We start from the raw sequence: 12,411 nt of genomic DNA, 5'->3' as shown, positions 1-12,411 counted from the left end.
ACCAATGGACACCTTAATGCAAATATATTTTTGAAATTTGAGTTATTGCACACAAAAAGAGATTGTAGTTCTTGAATCAAATCCTAAAAAATGGGGTCCAACTCTGTTTTGTTTTGAAAATATGTGGTTGACATATCATGAAGATTTGATTAAAATGAATGACCCAACTTGAAGATAGGTCTCTCCCTCTATTTATAATGCAAATTAAACGCATTCTAATGATAATAATATCCTTACTAACTCTCACTAATTAACATACAAACACACTCAATAATAATACTAAAAGACATAAATAACCTCTTAACACTCCCCCTCAAGCTGGAGCATAAATGTCATATGCTCTTAGCTTGTTACAAATGAATTTAACATGAGCACCCCCCAATGCTTTGGTAAACAAATCAGCAAGCTGCATATCTGACTTCACATAAGCAGTTGTAATGAGCTTCTGTTTCCAAACAAAGTGGCAATTAACTTCAATGTGCTTCGTCTGCTTATGAAAGGCCAAGTTGGAGGCAATATGAAGGGCAGCTTGATTATCACACATCAACGTCATAGGCTGAGAATGAGAAATACCCAATTCTTCCAACATGTTTTTCAACCATACAAGTTCATAAGCAGTGTGAGCCATAACTCTATATTCTGATTCAGCACTTGACCTTGCTACCATAGGTTGTTTCTTGCTCTTCAAATAAACCAAATTACCACCAACCAAGATATAGTACCCGATTGTGGATCATTGGTCGGAAGGCGATCCAACTCTATATGCATTTGTATATCAATGGATATAAGTGTGACCTTGATCACGAATTCACGATATAAAAGACCTCAAGGTCACCATGCAAGAAGGCATTTTCACATCTAACTAATGCAGAGGCCAGTGACGAGTAGTAGCCAAGGAGATGAATTGACGTATCGATGTAAGTTTGGCAACTGGTGAACAAGTATCAAAATAATCCAGACCATACACTTGAGTGTATCCCTTAGCAACAAGACAGGCCTTTAGATGGGCCAGAGAACCATGAGGGTTGACTTTCATAGTGTAAACCTAGCGACAACTAACCACAAACTTGTCAGGAGGAAGAGGTACCAAGTCCCAAGTACCATTGTCATGTAAAACATTCATCTCTTCATCCATAGCATCCCTCCACCTAGAATGGGCCAAGGCTTAAACAAATTTAGGAATGGTAGTAGATGATAGAGTAGTAACAAAACAACAATAGGAGCGTGATAAGGTGTCATAACAAACATATTTGGAAATGGGATGTTGAGTACATGTGCGTTTATCTTTCTGAACAACAATAGGAGGATCAACATCATGGGAAGTATTATCATCAGACGAGGAAACCAAAGGCGTGGTAGTAGAAGCTAGAGGAGACTCTCTTCCTTGGAGCCGTCGTCGTAAATATACCTGCAAATTAGGATGATCAAGATGATGAGAAGGACTCAAACTACATGGAGACTCATATGGTTCATTGGGCAAGGACAACAACCCAGAATTTGGAAGATTAGGCAAAGGAAGAGACTCATTGAGCTTAGAAGCGCCTAGTGATTGGGTGTGGTAAGGTGTAGGCTCAAAAAAGGTAACATTGGTAGAAACAAAGAAGCGATGCAACACAAAACTATAACAACGATATCCCTTTTGAGTATGTGAGTAGCCCAGAGAGACGCATTTTGTAGCATGAGGATCCAATTTATCCACCCTAGGAGTTAGTTGATGAACAAAGGACACACACCAAATATATGAAAAGGAAGAGAAAATAAAGGTGAATTAGGAAAGAAAATCGAGCAGGGAATTTTACCACTAAGAACAGAGGATGACATTTTGTTGATCAAATAACAAGTAGTAAGTATAGCATCACTCCAAAACACTTTAGGTACATGCATTTGATAAAGTAAGGCGCGAGTGATTTCAAGAAGATGTCTATTTTTCCTCTCTGCAACCCCATTTTGTTGAGGAGTGTGGGCACAGGATGATTGATGAAGAACACCAAACTAAGTTATATAAGTAGTGAATTATGCATTGAAAAACTCTCAAGCCTTATCACTTCGAAGTATTTGAACTGGCAAACCAAATTGAGTCTTTATTTCAAAACAAAAGGTAAAAAATACATGAAATAACTCAGAACGATCTTTTATTAAATATAACCAAGTCATTCTTGAATAATTATCCACAAAGGTTACAAATTACGGGAAACCCAACTTGGACACAACCCTACCAAGACCCCAAACATCAGAATGAACTAACATAAAAGGGCTTGCAGCCCGTTTATTGACTCAGGAAGCGAAAGGAACACAATGGTGCTTTCCTAATTGACAAGACTCACAATGGAGACCAGAGGCTGAACTCAAACTAGGAACAAGACATTTTAACATTTCCAATGAAGGATGACCAAGGCGACAATGAATTTGGAAATGTGTGGCAGTAGCAGTACAGTCGGTAGAAGGAGATAATGGCTCAAAGTGATAGAGTACACCAGCTTCACACCCTCTGCCAATCATCTTCCTCATCTTCAAATGTTGAATAACCACAAAATCAGGGAAGAATGTTACTAAACAATTCATGGATTTAGTAATTTTGCTAGCTGACATAAGATTGAAAGGAGATTTGGGAATATATAAAACTCAAAAAAAGAAAAAACGAATAAGTGGGATTTATAGTCCCAATTCCCTTGACTGCAGTGGTGGGTCCATTAGCAAGAGTAACAAAAGTTAAATATGCAGGATATTGAAGAGTGGAGAAGAAGGTAGTTATACCTGTGATATGATCAGTGGTGGTGGAGTCTATAACCCAAGGACGGGGACGACAAGTACTGCATGATAGGCATACTATGTGATTACCTATTTGGGCAATAGATGCAATGGGAAGAGAAACTTGTTGTGACGCTTGATATTGCTAGAGCTTGGAATACTCTTCCTCCAACATGGATATAGTACATTGCCCCAAAGGTGAGGAATCAATGGTGGCTAGATTGGCTGCCCCCAAAGGTGTGAAATCAGTGGTGGCTGCATTGGAAACATGTGAAGGTTTGCTGTGAAGATCCCAACACTACTCAATACTATGATTACTCCGTCCACAATGAATGCACTTGTGAGGAGTACCTCTACCTCGTCCGTCTCTACCACTACGACCACTCGAATCACCTTGATAACTTTTGCAGTTGTTCGGTAGAGAGCTAGAATCACCCTGTGTAGCAAAGGTTGTCCTCTCAGAGCTAGATGCAAGAGCAAGAGAATGCGTGCTAAAGGAAGCACGAAGGACAGGAGAATAAATATCGGCAAATGATGGCAATTCGACACTAGTAAGTATTTGGGACCGGGCTGCCTCAAACTCGGGTCTCAAGCCTGCTAGAACATGAAGAAATGTTATCTGCTCCCTCTGGTTTTGCATCTCATGAATGTTAGCAGTTATAGGCTCCACGACGTTAAGCTCCTTATGAATATGCTCTCCAAAATAATCTGCAATACTCCCATCTCCTTGTTGTAACTAAAAGTAATCCTAGTATAAATCATACTTACATGTAATGTTACTGCAGTATAGAAGTTTGACATAATCCCAAATCTCCTTGCACATATCTAGATGCATACACTTCCGTGCAATCTGTGGCTCCGTCAAATTCCTTTAGAGGGAAACAATCAAGGCATCTTTTTGAACCCACATGCCTTTTCTCTTCTCATCAGAAGGATCAGATTTGAGCAAGTGGTCAAATTTCCCTAATCCTGCTAAATATATCCGAACAGCCTTAGACCATTGAACATAGTTCTTTCCATCCAACTTTTTAGTCGTTTTTTTGTGGCAGCGATGTAGGAAACACATTTTTGGGATTCATAGATTCCATACCAACACTCACAAATCAGCAACCACACCAAAACAAGAAGAACAATCAAAACAAAATGGGACAATTGCAGACTATGTGAAGCACTGACACAACCACGGACAAGGTGAACAACTCACCGACAAATACAGCACTGCCACAGCCTCACAACTGAACGTATGAATGCTGCCACGACAAAAAACTCACAAAGAAGCCTTCACAAACTTTGAATAGAGATTAATGGAATACTGCGAGTGCATGGTCGAAAAAGGTTAAATTTTTGAGCAAAAAATTGGCCATAAGCTTGATAATATAGTCTAGAGAAGGAAAAAGAACATGGCAGAGGAAAAGAAAAGGAAAAAGTGGCCAGAACTTCACTCATGTGCCGGCATGTGGGGTTGGTCCTGTCTGCATTTGGCTGGCGCATGGGGGTGTGTGGGGGCTCCTCCAGCGATCGGATTTTGTGGGGTTATGCTTCAAGTGGTTCTGTTTATGGGTGTATGGTTGTTTTTGTGAAATAATATGGGATGGAGGTGGATCTGCGAAGGACAGCTGTGGGAATGATGTTTTCCGGCGACAACTGAGGGGAATAGGGTTTAAGTTGGATCATGCTCTGATACCATTTTAAGATTTGATTGAAAGGAATGACCTAACTTGAAGATAGGTCTCTTCCTTAATTTATAATACAAATTAAATACATTTTAATGACAATAATACCCTTACTAACTCTCACTAATTAACATACTAACATATTCCATAATAATAATACTAGAAGGCATAAATAACTTCTAGCAATGGCTTTCAGAGGTTGGCTAAAGAATGATGGGGAGAGTGTAATGCGGAGGGTGGGAAGGCTTTTGCTTTATGTGATGGTTGAAATTTTTGAAAGATAAATTTAGAACTTGGTATTTGGAGGTTTTTGGCAATTTGCATTCTAGGAAAAAAAAGAAAAGAACTTGGTGGTATAGATCGGTTGGCTGCAGAGGGACCTCTCTCAGTATATTTTGTGGGTAGAAGGGTTCAGTTGTCTAATGAGTTTGAGCAGGTTCTTTTGAGGGAAGAGGTTAATCAGAGGTAGAAGTCTAGATTGAATTTGGTTGTGGAGGGAGATTGTAATGTAATACTGAGACTCTTTCATCGAGTGGCAAGTGGAAGGAGGAGGAGGAGGAATTTTAAAAAAGAATCAGAGGATGATAGGGACATGATTACTAGGGACCCTGTTTGCATTGCAAGTTACTGATTTTTACATTAATCTCTTTTCCTGACGATAGGGAGGTAGGGCTATGATTGAGGGGTTGGATTGGTGCTCTATTTCAAGTGAGAAAGCAATGTGGATCAATAGGCCTTTTGAGGAGGAAAATTTTGAAACAAACAAATTTGATTCATGTTTGCTGCGTTTGTCACAACTTAAGGAATATATAGAGGCTTCAAGGTAAAATGCAACTGACAAAGCTATAATATTTGTTAATCAAATAAAATACATACCACCTAACAATTCGGAGAATTTATCAGTAAATCATGAAGCAAAAGCATGATAAACAAATTTTGAAAAATATAAGTAACCATCAATAAGCATGTCAAACCAATTTCCCTAGAGTGTATTGTATGATCAATGATTCAGAAGATGACTGTAACATGCAGAGATTAATATGAGAGTCAGATAGAAGGAAATTAGAGATGCAGGATTTTGATTTGGTCCAGGATGGTTGGAAATTTTTGAAGGATGATATTTTTATAGATGTTAATGAGTTTTTCTACAATGGGATTGTGGGTAGGAGCTCTAGTTCCACATTCATTTCCCAGGTGCCTAAAAAAGATATTGCTACTAGAGTCGAGGGTTTTAGGCTAATTAGTCTGGTGATTCATTGCGTAGTGTTATCTAAGAAACTGTCTAGTGTCTTGGTGGATACTGTTCCCTATAGCCAGAGTACAATCATTGGTAATAGACAGATTTTATATGCGGCTCTAGTAGTTAATGAGCTTGTTGAAGATGCTGTTAGAAGAAAGAAAAGGGGTCTGGTTTTGAAATTGGAATTGAAAAGCTTTTGAACTTGTTAATTGGGATTTCTTGGATAGAGAATGTTTTGGTGCAAGATGGAGGACGACATGGATTAGGAGTTGCATTTGTTTGTAGCCTCTCTGTTCTTGTGAAAGGGGAAGCTAAACTTGGGTTTAGTGCTTGTAGGGGTTTAAGGCAGGGTGAGCCTCTTTCCCTCCTTTCTCCATTGTGGCTGATGCTCTGAGTTGAATGATTGATAGAGGTTTTGATAGACTTGGGGGACATGATCAAGGTGGGCCTTGAAAACTTACTCATATCGCATTTGCAATTTGCTGATGATGCCATTCTCTTTCTTTTGGAGGATATGGGTAGCTTTTCTAGTATGTTATGTCAACGGAGCATCACACAGCAAAGCAAAAGATTTCTTTCCTTACTTCAACCCTCATTTATTTCCTTATATTTCAATTCATTATTTTGTACAGTTAGCATACATTTAGTTTACATGTATAGGGCTTAATAGATTATAGTTCACTTGTATAGGGCTAGAATCATGCTAGACCTTATTTACTTTCCATGTATAGCATTCTTGTAAAGTCTATATATAATATACAGAACTCAAGGCCAATTCATTCGGGCATTCACAAAATATTTGACATGGTATCAGAGCCAGCCAACTGCTAGGTTTTTTTTTCCCTTCAATTTTTTGTCTTCTTGGTTTCATGGCTGTTGTGGCTTTGTTTTCTCTTCTGGAATTTTTCTCTGTTCTTTTGGTACTTCTGTGGCTGCGTGGCTGTCGGCACAGCAGGTTTTTGGGTTGTCATTTATTCCTTCAGTTTATGTCCTTGTGATTCTCACCAAGCAGGCAACAGTTTTCTGTTGCTATTTTTGACTTTTGGCAAGCAGGCACAGCAGGTTTTTGGTTTGCTACTTATTTCTCCAGTTTTTGTTGCTGTTTGTGACTCTCGGCAAGCAGTGTTGTGACTTTCGGCAAGCAGGCACAACAGGCTTCTGGTTTGCCACTTATTTCTCCAGTTTCTGTTGTTGTTTTTTGTGACTCTCAGCATGCAGGCAACAATTTTTTGTTGCTGTTTCTGGCATTTATCTTCTCGGCACAGCAGGTTTTTGGTTCAAGATCTAATTTTTAGTGCAGGGAGGTGTTCTTGGTTTTTCTTTGCACCTGCATTGTTTATTTTGGGCTTCTAGATTTTCTGGTGGTTTGATTCTTTTGACAGAGTCTGTTTTTTTTTTTTTTTTGGTCTTCTCGATTTTCTCCCTTATTTAGCATGGACTCCGCACCTATGTGTGCTAAGTTTACGGGTAACAATTATTCTACGTGGGCTTTTCTTTGGGTTCATATTGATGGCATGGATTGTGCACCCAATCTTGATAAATGCAAGGAGACCACAGCTTGTCTTTCATGGGCTGTGCTTGATGCTTGGATTATGTCTTGGCTTCTTGGCTCGGTTGAGCCGCATATTGCCCCCAACTTGCGACCTTATCGCACCGCTCAATCCATGTGGACTTATTTAAAAACAGTATATCATCAAGATAACAGTGCCCATTGTTTTCAGTTAGAGCATGCGATTGCCATGCTTCAACATGACAATGATTCCATCCAAGACTATTATTCGGGGTTTATGACTCTTTGGAATGAATATTCTGATCTGGTTACTGCAGATGTTCCTATGACTTCTCTTCCCATTATTCAATGTCTTCACGAGACTAGTCGTTGTGTTCAATTTCTAATGAAACTCCACCCCGAGTATGAATCTCTTCGCTCGTATTTGCTAAATCGCTCTCCTGTTCCTTCTTTGCATGTTTGTTTTGGTGAGTTACTTTGTGAAGAACAACGACTTAGTACTCAAGTTACTCTGGCACAATCTCATGGTAGTTTTGGGTCTGTCCTTTTGGCTTATGTTGTTCAATGACGAGGGCCGCCTGCACATTCTAGCACTTTGCATTGTTTTGCTTGCAAAGAATTTGGACATATCACTACTCATTGTTCTAAGAAATTATGCTCTTATTGCAAGAAGAAGGGTCACATTATCAAAGAATGTCATATCTGCCCATAGAATCGTCAGGCCCAAGCATTCTAGACTTTTGTTAGTGTACCCCCCACAATGACTTTTGCGGCCCCTGGCTCTTCTTTAGGTGACTTCTCTATTCATGTACCTCCTCCAGCGAATTACTGCACACTTGAAATGGTGCAACAGATGTTAATTTTGGCATTATCAGCAATGGGGCTCCAAGGTAACAATTTTACTTATCTTTGGTATGCGGACTAGGGTGCCTCTAATCACTTGACAAATATTCCCACTATCTTGTGTCATGTTCGGCCCTACGTTGGTCAATCTGCTATTTAGACTGCCAATGGCAGCTCTTTGCCAATAGTTGCTGTCGGAGATGCCTCTTCTAAGTTCACTAATGTGTTTCTTGCTCCTTAGCTTTCCACAAATCTTATTTTTATTGGTCAATTAGTTGATAACAATTGTTCTGTTAATTTTTCTGGTAATGGTTGTGTTGTGCAGGACCAGGTAACGGGGGAGCCGATCGCGAAGGGACCTAAAGTGGGGCGCTTGTTTCCACGACTTTTCCCTGATCCAACACGTTCTCCAATTTCTTCTGTTAAGTCTTTTGCTAGTAATAATGTTTCAGATCTTAGTATGGTGTGGCATCGTTGTTTAGGCCATCCCAATACTTAGATCTTATCTCATGTATTGAACTCTAGTTTGCTTAGTAGTAAAGAATGTTCTTCTTTATCTCTTGAGTGTGCCTCTGGCAAACTTGGTACAAGCAAAACTCTTCCTTTCCCTTTACATGCTAGTAGAGCTTCTCAGTGTTTTGAGCTTATCCATAGTGATGTTTGGGGACCTTCCCCAGTTAGTTCACATGAAAAATTTAAATACTATGTGACTTTCATTGATGATCATAGCAGATTTACTTTGGTCTACTTTTTTCGCTCTAAATCTAATGTTTTTGTACTTTCACTGAGTTTTTAGTGTATCTTGACAATCAATTTTTTGCTTTTATTAAGACATTACGCACATATTCTGGTGGTGAATATGTGTCTACTGAGTTTCAAGCATTTTTGGCTTCTAAAGGCATTATTCATCAACGTTCATGTCCTGCAACTCCCCAATAGAATGCAGTAGCCAAATGGAAAAATCGTCATCTCCTAGATGTGGTCCATACTCTATTGCTAGAATCCTCTGTTCCATCCTTGTTTTGGGTTGAGGCTTTGAAAACTGCTACTTGATTAATCGTTTACCTTCTCAAGTCCAACTCATGGAGTCTCCCTATTTCCGTTTATTTGCTGAGCAACCTTGTTATGATAACCTCCGTACCTTTGGTTGTGTATGTTTTGTTCATTTACCTCCTCATGAGCGACATAAATTATCTACTCAATCTGTTCAATATGCATTTTTGGGATACAATGTGTGTCAAAAGGGATTTGTTTGCTATTATCCTACATTACATCGTACATGCATTTTTAGGAATGTTATGTTCTTTGAAAATCAACATTTCCTTCCTGTGTCCTTTGTACCGTCCTCTCCTACTGTGATTCTTCCCAAGGACTTAAATTTCGATTTTTCGATGATCTCAATTTACGGAAATTTCGATTTCGATTTAAAGAAATTACGGAAATTGATAGTAAATGATGGAAATTTACAATAAAACTTTAGGAAATATTAGAATAGATGATTATGCTTAATATGGTATCAAAATACATTAAAAAAATGCATATATGACAAGTTTCTAGTGTGTAGGATATTAAACTGCATATCGCGAAACAAACTATGAACAAAAGAACATTCAAATGATTATAAAGTTTTGAAGCTATTCCTTTAAGATTTAAGGCAACAAATTATCATTTAAACAACTACATTTTCAATAAAAATTATACATTTAATGATCTAATACCACGTGGACTTTCTTGGTGGCTCAAAGTCATCTCTCCTATCCCTATCATTAGGATTTCGAGATGACATATATTGTTTACAATAATCACTCCATGTCATATAATTTCCAAAATATTGAGTATAGGTGTACATGTGTTGTTCATACTCCTTCGTAGTCATCTGGTTCATGGCAGTTTCTACTCGGCCAGAAGATCTTCGTGTGCTAGGATTTCTTCTTGCAGGTTCTACTTGTTGTGTATGTTCATAGGATTGTTTTGCATTTACATACTGGTCATACTCATACCCATATTCTTGACCTGTTTGTCCATACCCATAGACAAGTGGTTGCCAATTTCCATATTGTTGTGCCTGCTCATTTGCATGTGAAAACGGGTGGCCATATGTAGATTGTGAGGAGCTGTTCTGTGTAGATTCATAACCACCATAACTATTAGAGTCGTGCTCTGTTCTTATACTCATAGATTCCATATTAAGGGAAAAGGTATCCTCTTCTATTTGATGCATCTTCCCTTTTCCTTTTCTATGACTGTACTGCCTATCAACTGGACGTGTTTCTCTTTGTGGACCCTCATCTTCTAGTTGGGAAGGGCGTGTATATTCCACTTCTGGTCTATAATCTTGCCATCCTTCATTTCCTCAGTCCCCACCATCACCACTTGCCCACTGCTACCGCTGGGGTTAGATCCGTCACCACCAGCATCATTGTCGTCATTATCCTCATCACCACCAGAGGGCATAGACGCATAGTGGATGAAGTTCCATATCTAGATCCAAGATTCATTTGAGAATCATCACTACTAGATATTACTTCTTCTACCATTACCTGATTAACATCGATGCCAAAGTCATCTTGTGCATGCTTGGCCATTTGTGGATGGGGACTTCCGTCTCGTTCATCAAGATGGGATGGCCTAATCCATTGAAAAAGTGGATACTCATCCTTATCACCCAATTCTACTAATATGTCAAGAAGGTCCAGGGGATCTTGTTCAGCCACTTTGTCCATTTCGGCCTCCATATCTCTTATTCGAAGCTTCATATTGTAATAACAAAAAACAAGCTACTGAAGTCTGCTGTAGGCTTGTCTATTTCTTTGCTTTGTGTGAATGAGTGCAAATGTGCTCCAATTTCGTTCACAAGCTGATGAAGATGCGGTTTGTGACAAAATGCGCAATGCTAGCTTTCTTAGGATTGGAGCACTTGATCCATACATCATCCACCAATCAGCTGTGCAAGATGTTTTAAGAACACAAGTTAGTATTTACTACTTAGTAGATTGTACTTGAAGTTTGTAATTTTGTATTGTACATTTATATAAAAATACTTACCAGGTGCCATGGTTGTCCTAGTTGCTTTAGCAGCTGCTTCTCCAAAGCTTCTTTTAGCATCTATAAATATAATAATCTAAAAAAAAATATTGTTATTGAATAATTAAACATGGGTTAAGACTTATTTTATTTTAAAAATATACCTCATTTCCAATTTGATCCATGCCCGAGGAATGTGGTTCAAGGGTGTTAAAAACTTTGTGAACTGCATCAAGAGAATAAGGATCTTCCCCAACACCTTCTTTGTATTGACATTTTGGATTTAAGAAATAAGCTGCCAATCAAATAAAGTAAAATATAAATATGTAATAAGTATTTTGATATATGAATTTCTTGAAATTTATAAATATTTTATACCTGCTGCATGAAGAGGATGTTCAAGGGTTCTTTCCTACCGGTCATTGATGACTTTGAGAACCCATCTTGCACTTCTTGCACCTATTTCAATGGCCTCTTTCATCGCCCTTATTGCTTCAAATACAACTCCTAATGTTGGCCACACTTCACTGTCAACTATACGCAATACTTGATATATGGGCTCATAAATGTTACAAACTTTTGCCACTCTATCCCAAAATTGATGGTTAAGAACTGTACTTTCAATTTCTCTACCCATTTTTGTTCGACTAAGAGCATGCTCAGCTCATTCATTAGATGTGAATAGAGATTTTAAACCTACTCTTTTTTTTTGTAGGCTATCAAGTGCAATGTAGTTTGTAGCAAATTGTGTGGCCCCTGGACGCACAATATCCCCTTGACAGTGCTCCCTCATTTTAGCAAGCAACCATCCATGAGTATATATAAAATTAGTGATCTGTCTCCCCTACAAGATCACTATTCTTATTACCTCTCTTTTTCCGATCTCTTCAAAAATGAGATCAATACAATGAGCGGCGCAAGGAGTCCAATACAAGTTGAAGCTTTCTTGTAGGCACTACCATTATCGGTCACCACTTGGACAACATGTTGCTTTCCTACCTCTTGTACAACATATTTTAATAAGGAATATATGTATTCATGGTCTTTTATTTTGTCAGAAGCATCTACCGACTTTAGAAAAATTGTGCTTCCTTTCGAGTAAACCATGAAATTTATGATGGATAATTTTGTAGGGCCTGTCCATCCATCACACATTACAGTGCAGCCATACGTAGCCCACTTTTTCTTCACTTCTTGTACGTGGTCTTCCATTTCTTTTACCTCTAAATCAAGGTATTTTGTTCTGATTTCATAGGGTGTCGATGGATCGACTCCCGTTCCAGCTGATTGGCAACCCCATACCATGTTTTTAAAATGAGGTGATTTTGCCTTCTCAGGTGGAACATTATTATATATAAAAAACTTCGAAATCA

The 12,411-nt window shown here is 38.6% G+C and overlaps 1 protein-coding gene across 8 annotated transcripts in view; it reads left to right on the top strand.

The window, feature by feature from the left end:
• LOC131149339 (uncharacterized) overlaps positions 1 to 12,411 on the top strand; it is a 70,269-nt gene that overhangs the window by 35,705 nt on the left and 22,153 nt on the right. The gene's annotated exons all lie outside the window — the stretch shown is intronic.

The sequence above is a fragment of the Malania oleifera genome, chromosome 2, assembly GCF_029873635.1.
Source record: "Malania oleifera isolate guangnan ecotype guangnan chromosome 2, ASM2987363v1, whole genome shotgun sequence".
NCBI classification, from domain to species: Eukaryota; Viridiplantae; Streptophyta; class Magnoliopsida; order Santalales; family Ximeniaceae; genus Malania; species Malania oleifera.
This window is presented reverse-complemented; position numbering and strand designations above follow the sequence as displayed.